Source organism: Camelus bactrianus, chromosome 20 (genome assembly GCF_048773025.1).
Source record: "Camelus bactrianus isolate YW-2024 breed Bactrian camel chromosome 20, ASM4877302v1, whole genome shotgun sequence".
Classification (NCBI taxonomy): domain Eukaryota; kingdom Metazoa; phylum Chordata; class Mammalia; order Artiodactyla; family Camelidae; genus Camelus; species Camelus bactrianus.
The window spans coordinates 44,212,694-44,231,171 of NC_133558.1; positions in this window are offsets into that span (position 1 = coordinate 44,212,694).

Below are 18,478 nucleotides of genomic sequence, written 5' to 3' on the forward strand. Positions count from 1 at the left end.
CCAGGTTTCCCTCACTGAGTAGACCACTGGTCAACAGCTGCTGTTTAGAAAAATCAAACATTTCTGTGTGTTTGGTGTGGAGATAGAGGGCTTACTTGGAACTTAACCTAAAACCTCATTTAGTGAACAAGACACACCTTTTATTCAAAGAATGAACTATACTTTAAAGTCTTGGAACACTGATGCCACAAGGTTGATAACTGAGTTTCACTTTATTGCTACAGAAACAAAACATCTCAAAGTAAACAGGAAAACAACATTCAGTAATCCATCCAAGACAACATCAAATTTAATTTGGCACACCTGAAGGGTCAAGCATCCAGCCGGGCAACATTGATTAAACTCTTTCAGCAAAGATCAATCGAAGAGATGTCAGCAGAGTCATCACAAGAGAGAACCATCCAATTCTAAACTGTCAACAAACAGAATTCTGTGAGATCTGGGTTTCCGCCTTGCAATGGTTGGATCTTGGATATACTGATGGCATCATCCAGATTTTTAGATTTCTACCTTACAAAAATTTGGGGAAAACCTTTTATATTTTACTTTATATTTGGAAATATTAATAACTACTCACTTGTACGAGTAAACAAAAAGGATGACTCCCTTTGGGTTTGGAGTTGGTTAGCTTCACTGGGTGTAAGGAAGACAATCAGCAGAGTCAACCACCTGAATAAATATCATATATCATTTAAGAGGATATGGAAATACACTCAGACTAAAAACATCTTATTTGCCATCTTGCCTTAATGCCTGAATTTCCATCAACATTCAATCATTTCTTATCACTATCTCCAGATGTCTCCTTAAAAAAGCAAATATTCTTGGGGTGGGGGGAGTGTACTCAGGGTTGCAACATCCATACAGGATACCTTTTATGAATTAGAAAAAGGCTCCCTATTGGTCAAATGCTGCTGCACTGAAGCAAGGCTGTGGCTCTGGGTTCAATTTTAGCCCTCAACAGTCCTGACAGCCTGTAGCATTCATGTATAATAATACTAGGTTACCTGCTGATAGTCAATAAACCCAGCTCTTATTTCCTTGGGAGCTTCTATACTGCTTTTGATGCTTTTGAAAAGTAATCTCTCAACTACCCTAGGCAAAACCTTCTTGAGAGACCCCCAAATGAAACTTTACCAATAGCATATTAACAATCCTGAGAAAAAACAGGTTTTAGGCTGCACGTGCCTGGTACCTCAAGAACAATTGATCCAACCAAACCTCTTATCCCTGACATCCTTGATGGCTGCCACAAAAGGAGACCCTCTGCATCACCTAATGTTATTTAGTTTCACCCCTCACCGTCTCCTAACCCCCAACCAACTCTCTCCACCTGAAAAGCTTCTTCCAAAACTTTTATTTCTGGAGTTCTGATTCAATAGTGTACTAGAGCTGGTTCACTTGGGCCTGCCGGGCAAGCTGGGCGCATCCCCTCCCAACTCTACATTCAGTAATGTTATGTTGGTAGCCTGAAATCAGCCATAATGGCAGTATTTATACTATGAAAATCAGCAAACACTACAAATCAAGGCTTTTTCTAATGAAGAGATAATTTTTAAACACTTAACAACACATTACTGCTATATTTTCAGAAAGTAATAAATTCTCCCACTCTCTCACAAAATTAGTTTTTTCTTTTCATTAATATTTTTTAAATCAGTCAGCTAAAATCCAGTTCTCCCAAGATATCATCATTCACCTTGAAACCCTCTCAAGCTGAAGTAGGTCATTTGCCATATTCCTGTTACAGATTTCTTTTGGGAAGCCATTTAAAGCATTATATTGAAGGAATACTTTTTCTTTATGCCATTATAGCATCCAATGTGTAATTCTATAATTATTTGCCTCATCACATTAAATTTTGCTATACATCTGCTTCCTCACTCTCCTGAAAGCTTCTTGAGGGCAGGAGCCATGTAATACTAACCTTTGTACACCCAGGAGATTCTTCTTGCTTCCTATTGCTGTTAAAAAACCATTACTCTGTTCAACCTCCTACAGAAACATTTCAGTTTTGAAGATTGTATCACCTGGTTCTACTTCTCTCCGCATCTCCTCCTTGTAGTCACATGTACGTCTTGAGCAGCTCCCTCACATTCAATGAGAACTTACAGTCCTCCTTTTAAACCTAAGCCCTGCTTTCATGCTAGGCAACTTCAGCATCTTTGAGGATATCTCCTGTAACGTACAGCCACAAAGATGCACTAGCTTTTCAACCCCATTCTACTTCAGCTAATATCTCCTAAGACCATGTCCTGGACCTTCATTTCTCCAGCAAATTTTCCACTTAAAACATACTATGGGAGAGCAAGAATAATTTCCCCTCTACTATTTCAGGTTCTTGGCTGAGATCCCTCTGGAATAAAAGACAGATTAACAAGAGAAAAACAGAAGTTTAATATCATGTATACCTCCTGTATACATGGGAGAGACCCAGGAAAAACAGTAACTCCCTGAAATGGCCCAAGCCATCACCTAAGTACCAACTCCAGCTAAAGACAAAAGAAGATGCTGGATGTTGGGGGAGGCAGTTATGGGAGGCTATCAGGAAAAGCACAGTAAACAAGGGTAAGATTGTTATGCAGATTTAAGTCGTTGCCTTCTCCGTTGATAAGACTGTCTAGAGACTTAGTCACCCTTCTCTCTGGGTACAAAGAGGGAGACACCCTTACAAATGGAGGTTTCCCTTAAACATGTAATGTCTCTTGCAAAAGGTAACTTCTGCTTGGTTTTCAGAGATTTTCCTGTGTCTGCAGTTTCTTAAAAATAATCAGCTCAAAATAATCTTTACATCAATGAGACCTATTTTGCAGTGGCAAGTCCTGCTCCCTTTCAATGTCAAATTCCAAGTTCACACTGGCTGAAACAACATCTATTCTTCTACTACACTTATGTTTAACTTAGCCAGACTACCTATAAGGTTTCCTCTATTCTTCCTTTTTCTCTCAAGTTATCAAACCCTTCCAGTTCAACAAATTTCCCTATAAAACTTAAATTCCACAAAGAACCATTTCAATCACTTTCTTGCCAGCACTTTCAAGTCATTTTCATCTGTTATCCCTCATTGGTATTGACCCTAACTTCACTCAACCTCCCATGAGGACTAGCAGCCACCTTCTCTCCTCCTCTACCAATCTGCTGAGCCTTCCAAGAGAAAGAGAAAAAAGACAACTGCACGGATAGGTTTCATAACAGAGTCATGGTCTCCAACTGCAGGCAGCCTCCAAGTGGCTCTCAGCAATCCTTCTATAATTACTTAATCTGCTCTTGTGTTGTTAAAATTTTTTATTGTGGTAAAAAGTATATATAATATTTATCATTTCAACTATTTGTGTCTTGCTTTGATTTTTACAACAGTTTTTCTGAACATTTACCACTTTCCTAGAAACCCCTACCCTATTCCTATCCATTTTCAGCTTTTCTCCTGAATCATAGCAAAAAGTAAGGTTCTTATGTAAGCCCACCTCTAACATTTATAGAGCCCAGAGCGAGAGTACAAGTGGAGGCCCTTCAGGTACAGCTGATACCTCCCCCCACCTTTTTTCCCCCTACCTGACTCCTTCTTATGCCACAAGGAACAACAAACCTATGGACACCCCAACCTGTATAGCTACACCCCATTCACACCCCCCAAACAGGTGCCTGTTGGCCACCCCTCAGACCCAAAGGTACAAATACCAGTGTCACAGTCCTCCCTCAGGAAGATAGACTTTGGGAAGAAAACTGTGCAGGCCCTGAAAGCGGGATGAGGTATTTGGGAAGAAAATTCCCAAGTGTTGGGCACCTAGAGCACAGTTTACAAAGGTAATCTCAAACTCTGGGTGGGCATATCCCATTAGCTCCCTGGCCTTCTCACCTCGTAAAAAGGGTGTAGGGGAGCAAAATTTGCCACCCCTAAATGTGGCTCTCTGGCATGAGGAATATTTCAGGCTGGTTGTTTTTAAGAAACAAAAGGCGCAGGAAGAGCTTTTACCTCCTTTCCTTTAACTGTCTAAAAGAATTTAGATGGTGGACCTATCCCAGAAAGAGAACTATCACCAGAACTAACTACAAAGACTATGAGGTAAGTGTGGTGGCCTGGGACCAACTCAGCAAGGCTTGTTTGAACAAAGTCCTCTCTGGGTCCCATTGTCAATGCATACCATTGAAAACATTTGTTTAGCAAACATTTGTTTTTCCCATCTCCCTATAAATTGTTTTCTTCCCCCTTTGAAGTCCCAAATCCCCAGACTTCTCTCAGATAGCATATAAGCCTCAATAGCCAACCTATCCTTGAGTCTCATTTTTCTTAAGGGGCCCCTACATGTATATAATTAAATTTTATTTTCTCCTGTTAACCTGTCTCATGTCAATTTAATGCTTAGACTAACCAGAAGAACCTGGAAGGGGAGAAGAAAATTTTTTCCTTCTCCAACAAGGGTACAGCCCTAAGAAGACCAGAAAAGGGCACTCTAAGCACAGGGCCCAAGGCAAGGTTTCCAGTTTCCTGGGTTCTCCTTACTTCTTTAAACTGCACCATATAAACCCTATACTTCAACCATACCAAAAATTTTGCTATTTCCAAATATGCCACTTGTATTACAACTCTGTGCCTTTGACCATTCCCTTCTCCCTGTCTGCAACTTCTTTCGCCACCCACTAGTCTGTTAAGCTAACTCCCCTCAGACTCAGTTTACCCATCATCCTCTTTGGGAAGACTGAGTTAGTTACACTCTCCCTGGCTCCTACAGCACCTAATCAATTTCTCTATTACTGCATCTTTCACATTTCCGTGATACACCTTTCTAACTACACCATAAGCTCCTAAAAGGAATGGACTGTGTTCTAGTCATTATTTCTGAAGGGGTTCAGAACAAGCCTTGCTAAAATGTGTCACTTTGGCAAGTGGATTTTTTTGAGCTGAAGACAATCAAGACCCAAAAGACCTAGGAAGAGCTTTTTACCCCTCCCTCAACTGCCTAAAAGAATTTAGGTAAGGGCCCTGGCTCAGAAAGAGAGAGCTATGATCAGAGATAACTTTTATCTAAATGATCCATCTGTGTGGCAGGGCAAACATCTAATTCCCAAACATCTGCTCTTATTGTCCTATGAATGACCCTCCTCTCCTTTGAAGCCCCAGGTCCCCATCCCATTCCTTAGCTCAGAATGGTATATAGGCTTCAACTACCTAACCTGCCCTTGGATCTCATGTAATTAAATTTGTTTTTTCTCCTACTAATCTGTGTAATGTCAATTTGATTATGAGACCAGCCAGAGAAGCAATAGGGTAGAAGAAAAAAAAATTTACTCCTCAACACTTCATTCACTAATTCTAGAACCTTTTCCTAATTATATAATGACTACTGGGAATATAAACTCAACAAAGTAGTAAACAACAAACATTGGTTAAATAGTTGATGGATGCTTGCTTATTTCTGATATGTCTGTAATATTTTATATTAAAATACGACTTTCTTACAATTTACTAAGAGATTCTTCTATTCAGTCTTTTTTTTTAACAGTAAATCCCAACAACAACAACAAAAAAAACAAAGACTACTTTCTTCTCTATCCAATAGGATTCCTACATCAATCAGAAAAAAAAAAAAGTCAGATTAGGATACAATTTAGAATTTTGGGTTCCCCAAAAACAGACCCTAGGACAAGGATTTGAATGCAAGTAGTTTGTTTAGGAAGTGATCCCAGAAATCATGGTGAGAGAGTAGAAAAAAGACAGCAAAAGGAGGAAAGCTAAAAAACGGTGTGGTACTGAGTGCTTTCTGCTATGGGTAGCTGCAGCAATAACGTCTGCTCTGTTACCGCCACACCTTCTCAAAGAGAAGCAAGAAAAGCTGTTTAGCTTTTGAGGAGAAATTAACTAAAAAAAAAAAAAAATCTCCAAGATGCTCTAGTCTCATAACCTTCAGATCCAGCTACTTCAGCGACTTCAGGTTCCTCTATCACATGACCCAATCTCTGAATCTTTCCACATGACCCCTTGTTCTATACATGCACACTTCATCATTCATATTAATGAAGACAAACTCGTCAGTGAGCCCTCCTAATCTGCCATGCCAAAAGGAATGTATACACCTAAGTAATGTAAATTGCAGATTCTCTACCCTAAAATTAAATGTATGGTAAGCCTTAAATATTCATAGAAGTTAAGTCCAAATGCTTAATTCTCAAATACCACCTTGAAACACTATTTCCCCCCATAAAATATGCATGCAATGAATAGGAAACAAGATTACACTGAAAAGGAAGTGCTGGCCCCACTTTCTAGATGAGTGCTCAAAACTCAATTTCATGCTGTAGCAAAATTTAAGTTTCTCAATTTCATGGACACGAGTGAGGTGAGTTGAAATTGTCAGTGTTAAAATCGCTAATGCCAAGTGTCTCTGTTAGCTTTTCCTGTATAACAAATCACTCCCAACTCATGAAATATAATAATTGGCATTCATCTCTTGCTCATACATCTGTGTGGTCAGCTGTGAATTCAGATGATCTAGAATAGACTCAGGCTTAATTCTAAGCTGTAGGTTGGGTGCAAGTCTGTTTCATGTGAGTAGGATCTTCCCTGGATCAGAGAGCTAGCTGGAGCATGTATATCTTACAGCAGAAGCATAGACACAATAGGGCAAGCCCAACTGCACTGGTACGCTTCAAGCTTCTACTCACATTACATTCACCAACATCCCAATGGCCAAAGCAAGTCACATGGGCCAAGCCCATTATCAATGGGATTCAGTGGTATGCAATCTTTCCACGAAGATGGAGATGGAGAGGATGATTATTTGCTGAATAATAATCTAACCTACTACACAAAGTCGAGTAGTCTCATGTTCAATTTTTCCTAGGAAAAGAAACATCAAAGCCAGCCCCCTAATAATGTAGCAAAATCAGACTATATTCAACAGTTAGGAGTTCAAAGTGGAGTTTTTTCTCATTTGCTCTGTGAATATTTTGTAAACAACATCTAATGCATCTTCACATTTCTATGTTTTATAAACATTCAACAAATTAGATGTCAAAGAATTCTAAGGGCGGAAGTTTCCTCATAAGAGGAATCTCGTAAAGAAATTATGGTATATTTAGAAACCAGAATGACATTTCCATCCATTATTTGTTTACCACTTGAACTTTAGCAACTATATGGCAATGCATTAAAAGTCTTCTTAGTCATTTTCTTGGTGATTTTCCAGCCTCCTGAAAAACTATAGGCCCAACAATAGTTCAAGGACTTCATAATTCACCAAAATTGTCTAAACTTCTAGAAAAGCTCTTTTTTGTGAAATGCTCAGGACTGATAGCCTGTGAAGCTAAAGGTGACCTGCTTTCAGCTTGAGGCCTTTCTCAATCTGTGGAATTTATGAATAAATCCATTTTTGCTATGGTATCTATTTATGGTAAAGAGACAAAAAGTGATTCTCATTTTTGAGATGCCAGCAGTAGCAGCCATACTAGCAGCAATGGCTACTCCAATTACAGTTCTGACCAGTGGCTATAAAAGTACTACTTTATACATAAGCCTCATGAAAGCGCCTCAGCATGGCGGTGTGATTCAAGGAGTTGTTTTTCTCCTTACTGATGTGTATCCTTACATTTTACAAGGGAGTTACTTTTGTTGTTCTTTTCCCTGATGCTCTTTAGATTTCTGGTCAGCAATATTTTATCAGAGATAGGGGGAAAAAAACAATAGTTAATTAGGTTTTTAAAAGGCTTGACTTTAGCTTTAACCATAGTGATTTTATCACAGCATGGGCAGAGAGAGGAGAGAAGCCAACACAAAGTAGTGAAAAGGAAGTCTCAGCAGGCAAGATGGCAAAGTTTTTCAGTGAGAAAATTAGGTTGGACAGGATACACACAAAGCACACTCTAGCAAGCCATCGATAATGTAAAACTTGGTATTTAGAGGGCATCTTTGATTCTAAGAATTCAAGGAACTTTCCAGGCATGAAGGACCCACTTGTAACAACATTTACATGTGTCAAGAAGCAAGTCTTGGGGGGTCAGACTTGCAAAGGAGAAAACAAGAAAGCTGGGTTATCTTGTCAAATAGAAATATTGTCAACTAGGGTCTGTAGAACTACATCTAACCATCTATACAAGAATTATGTTAAACTGATAAATTCAAGTGGTTCTAGGATGTCAGAGTATGGCAAACAAAAATGGGTGAGATCACATCAACTAGCAATGGGCTGATTTCCCAACAGCTATGGTTTGAATTCATGAAGAAATCACATATAACATAATATTTTCCCAATGGTGTTGGTTTGATATTTGTAGCTATTGAAAGCCAAGGTAAAAGAGGACTTCATTTTTGGTACTATTTCTGTTAGAAAGCTCCCAACACACACACATACACACACGACACACACACACAGTCACCTCAGTGTCACTTTTAGAATAAAATATTTAAACATTCAAGATTATAAGGTCTAGAAAAAAATTAAACATCAAGGCAAAAACGTAGAAATAAAAATACACAAGCAAGTGTCCTCGCAAAAGTAATGAAATAACCTTATTGCCTACTATAAAAATACTAGCTTTAATTATTGTAGTATTTAGAGTTCTTTGGTAAGCTCTATGATAAATGATAATGAACTCCTGATAACTGATTTTTCAAAAGGCTTAAATGCATCTAATCATGCTATTTCCCATTCTAGTTTTACTATTCTAACTTTAAAATATATTTTAACAACTTTGGGAGTGGAAAAATACCTTCCCTTCTACCTTTCTAGGTTCTTGGCTGAGACGCCATTAGAATAACAGATTAACAGGAGAAAAACAAATAAAAGTTTAACTACATGGATAATTCCTGTATACATGAGAGATACCCAAGAAAACAGAGTAATTCTCTGAAGAGACCCAAGTTACCTCTTAAATACCATCTCCAGCTAAAGACAAAAGGAGGGGGAGCCAGTTATGGGAGGTCACTCGGAAAAGCACAGTAAACAAGGATAAGATTGTTATGCAGATTCAAGTCATTGCCTTCACCAATTATAAGAGTTTCTAGAGATTTAGAGTCATCCTTCTCTTCCTGGTTACAGAGAGGGAGATACCCTTACAAATGGAGATTTTCCTTATACATGTAAATGTCTCTTATAAAAGAGTAACTTCTGTTGGGTTTTCAGCACTTTTCCTGTGTCTGAAATTTCTTGAAAAATAATCAGCCTAAAATAATCCTTATGCCAAGGACACATTTTGGGATGGCCAATTCTGCTCCCCTTCACATCTAAATGAGTAAATTCCCACTCATAATTCTCCTTTTTCAAAACCAGTAAAACCTCAATTCATCATGAATTAGAGTAAATATATAAACTCTTTTAGAAATAATTCTCTTATATTGTTTAAAAGCAAATGGCTCTTTACCTTTAGAGAATAATATGCAGATTCCACCACTTTGGCTAATGATAGAGATTTGATCATCGGATCTCATATAAGAATGTGTTTTGAGGGCCACTATTTCAGGTATTAATCAAATTTCTTCAGAAACATTTTTCTTTCCAAGAGCTAACATTATTTACAAAAACTTCCCACTTATATTATTAAAATTTTGGAGTTGAATACCGAGACCTCAAATAAGAAAAACAGCAATATAAAAATCATCAGATTTGGTTTTTAGGGTTCTAGAGTGAAATCCCCATAACTTTTCCAGAAGAGTGATTTACCCTCTCACTATCTATCTAGAGAAAACTGTGGACAAAATCAAACCTAGGAAAAGATTAGAAATGCCAACAGAAGTATGTGAAGAACCATTTTGTTTGTTTTTTTCACCCTCAGGACAGGGAAGGGTATTGCAGCTGTTGCTGGAATTTTGTGTGCTAGAACACAGACACACAGACACATACACACACAGTGTAGAAAAGGTACTTGCAGTGCTTGTGTGGTGTCCACAGTAGTAGATTTGCAAAATAAAGACAGATGGTTATGAATTAATCTAACACCCAACTCTAACACTTTACAGCTATGTTGCCATTACACACTTCTCCACTGTACTAATTCAGACTTCAACTTGACATTGATCACAAAAATATATGCATATATTCAACACCATCTGCTGCATAAGTACATTTCAAAGGAAAGGAGCTTGCCACCATGGGCTGTTAGTAAAAGCTGATACGAGGATTAACACTCTTCCAATGGGAAGAGGGAAAGAGCTTGGGTGGCCCAGTTGCTGACCCAGTCATACTTGCCAAAACCCAACTGACACTTCTTCCAAAATATTTTCCCCAAAACAAAGTGGTACAATGCACAGACCCTCATGTGAAGTAACCCTGTTATGATTTCTGGATCTTTAAAATACATTTTCAACTTGAATTAAAAAGCAATACAGGTTCTATGAATACATTTTTCATTTGCTCTTTTTCTGTCACTAAAGTTGTAAACTAACAAGAACAGGGGATGTTCAAAGTACTCAGTATGGAAAGAAGAATTTAATATTCTGTATATGGATAGCTAAAAAGATACAGGAAAATCAAATGTCATACTACTGTTAGAGAGCAAATATGCCACTCACAATGTGTCTCTTTGGCATGAGGATTCATTAAGGCTAATTCAGAACAGTAGACTCAGGCAGTTTTTCTTGTTATCTCACCCTTAACTGAATTTAGATAAAGGTCCTGTTCCTGGAATAGAACTATCTCTAGAGATATCTACAAAGAACATGGGCAAGGTGTGGTGGGGGAACTGGGCAGCACGTAAAAATCAGAGTCCATTCTGTGTCCCATTGTCTCTGCCTGGCCCAGCAAACATTTGTTTACCAAACATTTGCTTTTCCATGTCCATATGAACGGCCTTCCTCCCCTTTGAAGTCCCACTTCTCCCAACATCCTCTTTTGCCTTTGGCTGAAAATGGTGAGGGCTTTGGTCACTTGAAGGAGTGACTCAGTCCTCCTGGGTCTCTCCCATGTCTACGAGTTATTAAACTTTTGTTTCATTTTCTCCTGTTATTCTGTCTCATGTCAAATTATTTCTTAGGCCAGCCAGAAGAATCTAGAAGGGGAGGGGGAAATTTTTCCTTCCCAACACTTCCAAATAAACATTCAAAGTACCAAGCTTTCCAGGAAACTCTTATTCATCTTTACTAGCCAACCAACTTCTTCACTTCCTAACTCCAAATCAAGAGAGGCTTGAGATCTTTCTTAGGATGGAAGGAGGAGGTGAGAGGCAAGTCCCAGTTGTACAACAATCATGCATTTCAGGCTGCCCATCTCTGGGAGAAGAAAACTAAACACTGGATCATGATGATTCAGAATCATTTAATGCACTGTTTTGACAGACTTCAAATTCTTAAAGTAAAAGAAAATCTCTTAATAACAAAACAGAAACAAAGACGACTAAGCAACAAAGAATATAATGGAAGACATTTGAAGATATTTTGACATGTTCTCCCAAACAATAGACTTTTAGTAAATTTGTAAACTAGAGCAAATATATTTGTGAGATGAGGAGAGAAAACAACAGAAACATTTTTGAGAATAAATCAATTGTTTTAAAATCATACCAAGCAGGCTATTTCCAAAATCAGCACCAATACCTAAATATAATTAAAAACAAAACAAAATGAAATAAAAAGCAACATGAACATAATGGGGTTTGCCCTTATTATAACAGCTATAAATATTCAATAACTCAAAAAGGCCCTTACAAGGAAGAAAAACAGCCATAAATGATGTTTTAAGCCTCTAACTCACTGGGAATGTAATGGAAGTTAAAGATAATTAATGCAATTAACCTATGTCCCAGGAAAAGAAACCTTGAGATAAGTATACCTATAGTTATGCAACCCCACTTTCCAAATGCTCCAGGATATTCCGAAATTAAAATTCCCTATGATCAAACAAGTTAACAGATAATGGGGTCTAACTTTTACTTAGAATACATGACTTGCTACGAGATTTACAGAGAGTGTTTTGTAGCATTTTAACGATATGAGGTGTTACACTAATGAAAATACAAAGAAAGTACAAAATAAAATATGAAAAACTTCTGATTCATGGTCTTACAGTTCTTTTTTCTGAAATCAATTTTTTTTTTAATTTGGTGCAGTGTATAGCATTAACCAGCTTTATAGAAGATGCTTGCCCAAAGAAATGCAATTATGTTAATAAAAATCTACTTCAGATGCTTCCTTTTCATCCCATTAAGCCAGGTTCAAGAGCTAAGGAGAATGTACCATGTCTGTTTAACTGCTATTTAGTAAAGTTTGCTAATAAAAAAATTAAAAATTGCTAATAGTAAAGTTTGTAAGCATTTGGGTAAATTTTGCTAAAAATATAGCTTGGTTTTAAGACAGGTTTAGATCCATCATCTACATGCATAATTCACAAAGGTTATGCAAAAGACTATAGGAAACATGCAGTAGTTTTGGCTGAAACCTGGACAAGGAATAAACTAAACCGCAACACAGCATTCCATCCATAAAGGATTTTGTAAATCTGCAAAGTAAAGTAGGTTTACTTGTAAAACTTGTCAGGCAAAGTGAAATAGGTCTCAGAGCCAGGGTGAGAAAAAAAGGAAGATCAAAGGGTTTGCAAAGAATTTGGGAAAGTGTGTAAAAAAGAAACTAGAAGCATCCATGCACCTCATGGAACATCACAGGAAGTGAAAATTTTGATGGGCTTTTAATTCTTGACAAACAGAATTGTAAACGCTGTTTCAAGGATAAAACTATGTAAGAAGCAAGGTGATTTCATGAATAGCTGTTGTGTTTGGCTTGGTTTGGGTTTTGTGTTTGGAGATTGCCATGTATGATGTGCTTTAAAGTCAAATATAAGTTTGTGCTAATAACAGGTAAATGAGTTTAATTACTCCTTTATATTTCTATATATATGTAGATATATATGTTTATATACACATAAGAGAACATAGTGAAGGAGAGCAGAATTTGCCATCCCCAAATCTGCCTCTCTGGCATAAGGATTATCTTGAGCTGATAATTTTTAAGAAAGAGCAGACACAGGAAAAGCTCTGAAAACCTAGTAGAAGTTACCCTTTTGTAAGAGATGTTTACATGGGAAATCTCCATTTGTAAGGGTGTCTCCCTCTCTGTGCCAGGAAGAAAAGGCTAAATCAGTCTCTAGAAACTCAAAGGAGAAGGGAAAGATTTAAATCTGCATTACAATCTTATCCTTGTTTACTGTGCTTTGCCCAGGAACCTCCCATATCTGGCTCCTCCTCCCCTAACATCATCTTTTGTCTTCAGCTGGAGATGGTGTTGAAGGTGATGACTTGGGCCATTTTGGGGAGTGACTCAGTTTTCCTGGGTCTCTCTTGTGTGTACAGGAAACATCCATGTTATTAAACATCTATTTGTTTTTCTCCTCTTAATCTGTCTTTTTATTCCAGCCAAGAACATAGAAGGGTAGAAGGAAAATTATTTTTCCTCCCCTACAACAGAAACAATGAGAGAAAACGTACAGAACTATCCAAGTGCAAAATTCTCAGTAAGCCTGCCGGCTTCTTCAGCAGAGGGCGCTCTGCAATGAAAAGTGGCTGGAAGCCCGGGAAAGCAATCTTTCCACTGTAGTATACAAGATTACAGTTACAATGTCAGATAGAAACAAAAGAACTGCTTTCCCACCTTAGCTCGTCCTATCTGTGTCAAGGTCTAAGGGCCGTGCTATAGCCGTCAGATGGGGGTCAATACAAGCTTATTCATGGCTAGTCTGATGCTCAGCCTCCACCCCGCCGTTACCCAACAACCCAAGCTGCCCTCTTGATCCCTTATAAGCATGTACAGGAAGCAAGGCGATCAAGCCTGTGAACGCTGAGAAATTACCACAAATTGCTGAAAATATCAACTCTGCCTTTGCATGCACATTCCTTATTTAAAAATGGATGGTTTCAGAGGGAAAACACTACAGAAATTAAACCTTCATTTCTGTTCCAAACTAATGCTGAAAATAAGATAGCCCTTCCTTCTACCCTCCCAGCCCTGTAACATGACTGTGGTCCTCATGCTCCAGGAGCCCTAGCTGCTGGACAGACACCACAAGAATGGAGAAAACTGTAGGAAAAAGAACGGGAGCACAGCTTAGTGGTTAACAGCAGGGATTTTGGAGTCTGACTCTGGTTCTGACACTGAACTGTGTGTTAGATGTGCAATCTTGTCTAAGTTACCCATCCTTGCACTGCCCTGGTTCCATGGTTTGAAATCAGAACACAGGCATGCAAAGTTCAAGGAGATAATGTAGGTTAAGTGTTCAGCTTTTGCCACAGGAAATACTCTGACATTTCAGTTAAATCACCATTAATAACAATATTTCTTTGTTAATGTCATCTGCTTCTCCTTATCACTTTCTAATTCTTCAAACATACTGATTTGGTTAGATATTTTTAGAATCACAGGTCATACAGGTGGGAGGGTATATAGCTCAATGGTAGAGTTCATGCTTAGCATGCACAAGATCCTGGGTTCAATCCCCAGTACCTCCAAGGAGAACAAAACAATATACAATTATGTCAGCAACTTAACAATAAAGGGTCTAAAATAAGAATAAAAGGTCCTACCCCTCTCTGTCCCTATAGTCCTACTTTATTGAGATATTGTTGCTAAAATACAGCAGTAAAATTTTTTTAATTGAAGTATAGTTGTTTTACAATGTTGTGTCAATTTCTGTTGTACAGCATAATGTTTCAGTCATACATATATATACATATATTCGTTTTCATGTTCTTTTTCATTATAGTTTACTACAAGATATTGAATATAGTTCCCTGTGCTATATAGCAGAACCTTGTTTTTTACCTTTTTTATATATAGTCAGTATCGGCAAGTCCCGAACTCCCAATTTATCCCTTCTGCCTCTTTTCCCCTCTGGTAACCATGAGTTTGTTTTCTATGTCTGTGAGTCTGTTTCTGTTTTGTAAATAGGTTCATTTGTGTCTTTCTTTTAAGATTTCATGTTTTACTTAAAATGATGATCTTCGGGTTCATCCATGTTGCCGAAAGTGGCATTATTTCATTCTTTTTTATAGCTGAGTAGTATTCCATTGTATAGATATACCACAATTTCTTTATCCAGTCATCTGTCAATGGGCATTTAGGTTGTTTCCATGTTTTGGTTATTGTAAATAGTGCTATAGCAGTAAAATTTTACACCCTGCTTTTCCATAAATTCTCTGTCTGTATTAGTGCATATGGCACGTGTGTGTGTGTGTGTGTGTGTATCTTATCTTCACCTTTTCCTTTCACTTAAAAACTTTTCTCTGGCATTTTTCATGTCAGTACTTATGGTGCTGTCTTAGTCCTAATACGGTATTCCATTCCCAATCTGGGCCATGATTTGTTTAACCAGTCCCTCATTAATGAACCTTCAGGTTGTTTCTGTTTGTATCACAAATAATACTGCAAAGAACAACCCTTCAAATCAATCTTTGTGTACGTGTGCAAATACATCCACAGAACAAATTCCTAGCAATGGCAATGCTAGGTCAAAAGTCATGTACTTTTTAAATGTTTTCTATATATTGCCCAATGGGCCTACAAACAGGCCCTTTGTACTCTCCAACCACTTATGAGAATAACTACATGTTCACATTGCTAACACTTTCTTATTGTTCTATTATTTGGGAGACACAAGCTATGTCTCAAATTAAAATGCAAAGTCACACAAGAGCGAGGACACTATCTTTCCTGTCTTGTCTATTCTTTTCCCTTAGACACACACAATGCCTGAGAGACAGTTTAACCCATAGGAGCCTTCCAGAATGTGCTGATTTAATGCGTGGTAACACTGGAGAAATGAGAGAGGAGAGTGGATTCTATCAGCTGTCTAGGAAAATTCCATACTCAACACCAGCTTTCTTATTGTCTCCTCACATCTCGTATCTATCCATAGGAGTATTATTTGCCAAGAGTTTCAGAGAAATGTTCTCACAAAAGATACAGTTTATAAATAAAACTCTTTTAAAAACTCAGAGTTCGAGCATGCATTTTTTTTTTATGTCATGGTAGTGCACTAAGTCTTCAGGTGGTGGCACCTTAGTGGCTTCAGAAGTCTTACCAAAACAAAATTACTCCCCCAAATTTTTAGATGGGGAAATTACTATCAATTAATGCAATTAGGATCAATCTGAAAGCTGGCATGAGGTAGCATTTGAATAGTTCAAACCCCAGTAATTCAGAATTGGCAAAAAGTTAAATGGAGCACCAAAAATAGGCCAGAGAATTGTCTGTGGGTATTACAGAACATTTCAGCAATACTGGGCACAGTACAGTACTGCTCTACCAATTACATGAGGTGGCAGCTAATGGTTTAGGGAGCTACGGTATTTGGTGACAAGTTGCAGCACTTAAAATGCCAGCTATTAATTTTGTTGTCTATTATTTATTTTAAATGTTAGTCATAGCATGTCAACTGGACTTCAGGCTATTAGAAATCCTCTAGATAGTATAATTCCTGTGAAGGGAAAGGTACCTACCAGTTTATCATTTAGTGACATTTGTCATTTCTGAATGATGGGAAGGGGTGAGATGTTTGGACTCTTATAAGAGCACTTATTTGTGTTCTCCTATTTCCTTCAGGTAGAAAATGCTGCCAGGCAGTCTTCTCTGAGGCATTTCATATAGAACCAATGGGATTTCATACATACTACAAGCAAGGGATGGAAATGACATTTTTGAGCACCTCATATGTCCCTGGCACCACGCCAGGCTCTGTATTTGTGTTATTTCATTGAATTCTTACCATAGCCCTGCCGAGTATGTACTATCGTATTTGTGTGTGTGTGTGTGTGTGTGTGTGTGTGTATAGTACTACTGCATATATGTGTTGTATGTAAATGTACTATCATGTACATACAATACATATATATCTATATATATACACATAACATATATGGAAGTGGACACAGAATTTGAGTACCTCACTCAGGGATTCAAAGCTCATTCTCTGCCTCTAAAGTTTCTGTTCTTCCTACTGTACTGCACTTTGTCTGCAGCTGTCAAAACTTTGTTTTCAGATAAGAGCCTAAGCAAAAAAGAGACAGCGTGTTAATCTCTGGGAATTTTTAGCATTGAAATGAGCCAGCTCTCCCAATCAAGCATGAATGATAAGGAATGATGAATGCAAATGTCCGATTTCCAAACAGGCAGAGGCACACTGAGCATCATTCATCAATGCCAGATTGCTTACACTAACGGAAGAGAGTGGACATGGAGACAATCTGGGAACACAGACCTTTGATAAATTATATTTGACTTTGGACTGCATTTTTTTCTCATTTGAATTATTATAAATAGTAAATTATCCCTGCCTTATTATTATCAGATCTTATTCCTAGACTTAAGCTTCCAAAATATTTGTTAAAGGGGAATTTATCCCGCACTGGGCAGACCTGACTCAGAGGCACTGGCTCTGCATTTCCCACTCCAGCCTCTGCTGGGTTTCTCCTGAAAATGAGTTCATATGCTCAGGCTGACGTCAAAAACCAGTGACAGCAAAATCCTCACATCTCAAAACTCATCAGATTTCAGAAAGAGAATACTGCTCCAAAGAACAATCAAGCAAGAACATAAGCAAAGTAACAACCAGATAAAGAAAGGACAAAATGGGAATCAATACAAGGAAATGGAGGGGCTGTTGTGGGGCTCAGAGGAGATGCTGAACAAGAACTACTTACTTGGTAATAAAATTTAATATATTCCCTATTCGGTTTGTGTTTAAAAAATAATAAAACACCAAAATATTAAAGGTGAAGACAAAGAATTCCAAAGGGAAAATTTTCCACAAAACCACAAAGCAGATTAATTGAGGGTTTGACTATACAACTACAAAAACTGGTAGCAAGTCAAAGATTTCAGAGTCTGGTGTCCTAGACTCAGTTCTCTGATCCATGCTTCTTAGGAACACAGATGCAATTTATGTTCCTCAGGCACTGGAATTATTTTAACCAAAGATAAAAGAACAATCCTATATTTAAATTCCCTGGTTTTTCTAGGCTGCCATCTCAGCCTCTTAAACTATTTGCTTTTAAATCTGTATATAATAATAGAAAACTAAAACAAAGAGAACTTTAAGTATAGATACAAACTTCAGTGCCAATATGGGTCAAGTCAGCCATATTTTCTTCATTCATGCCTAATTTATTCCTTTATAAATAGAATGCGTTTATCAACTCAGCTGCTATTACTTACACAATTAAATAGTAATTTCTAGTGAGCAAACGGCTTTGAAAGAAAGAACATATTTGTTGAGGACTTACCATGAACGTGGCAGTCTAAAAGGACTTTATATCCATGATTTGCTTCAGTACTGAACACAGCTCTGTGAGGACAGCATGGATATCTGCCACTGTAGGGATGGGGAAGCCGAGTCTGGAAGAAGTACCATGTTCCAGTGATAGAACCAGCAAATGACTACCTGGGCTCTTTCCGAACCACACAGCCTCTTCTCCATAAGTTCAGGAGAAATGAGAAGCATCAGTAGAGAGTGAGAGACGTGGGTTTCAGCCCGTAGTCCATCACTTCATAGTGCGCTGACCTTTAGGA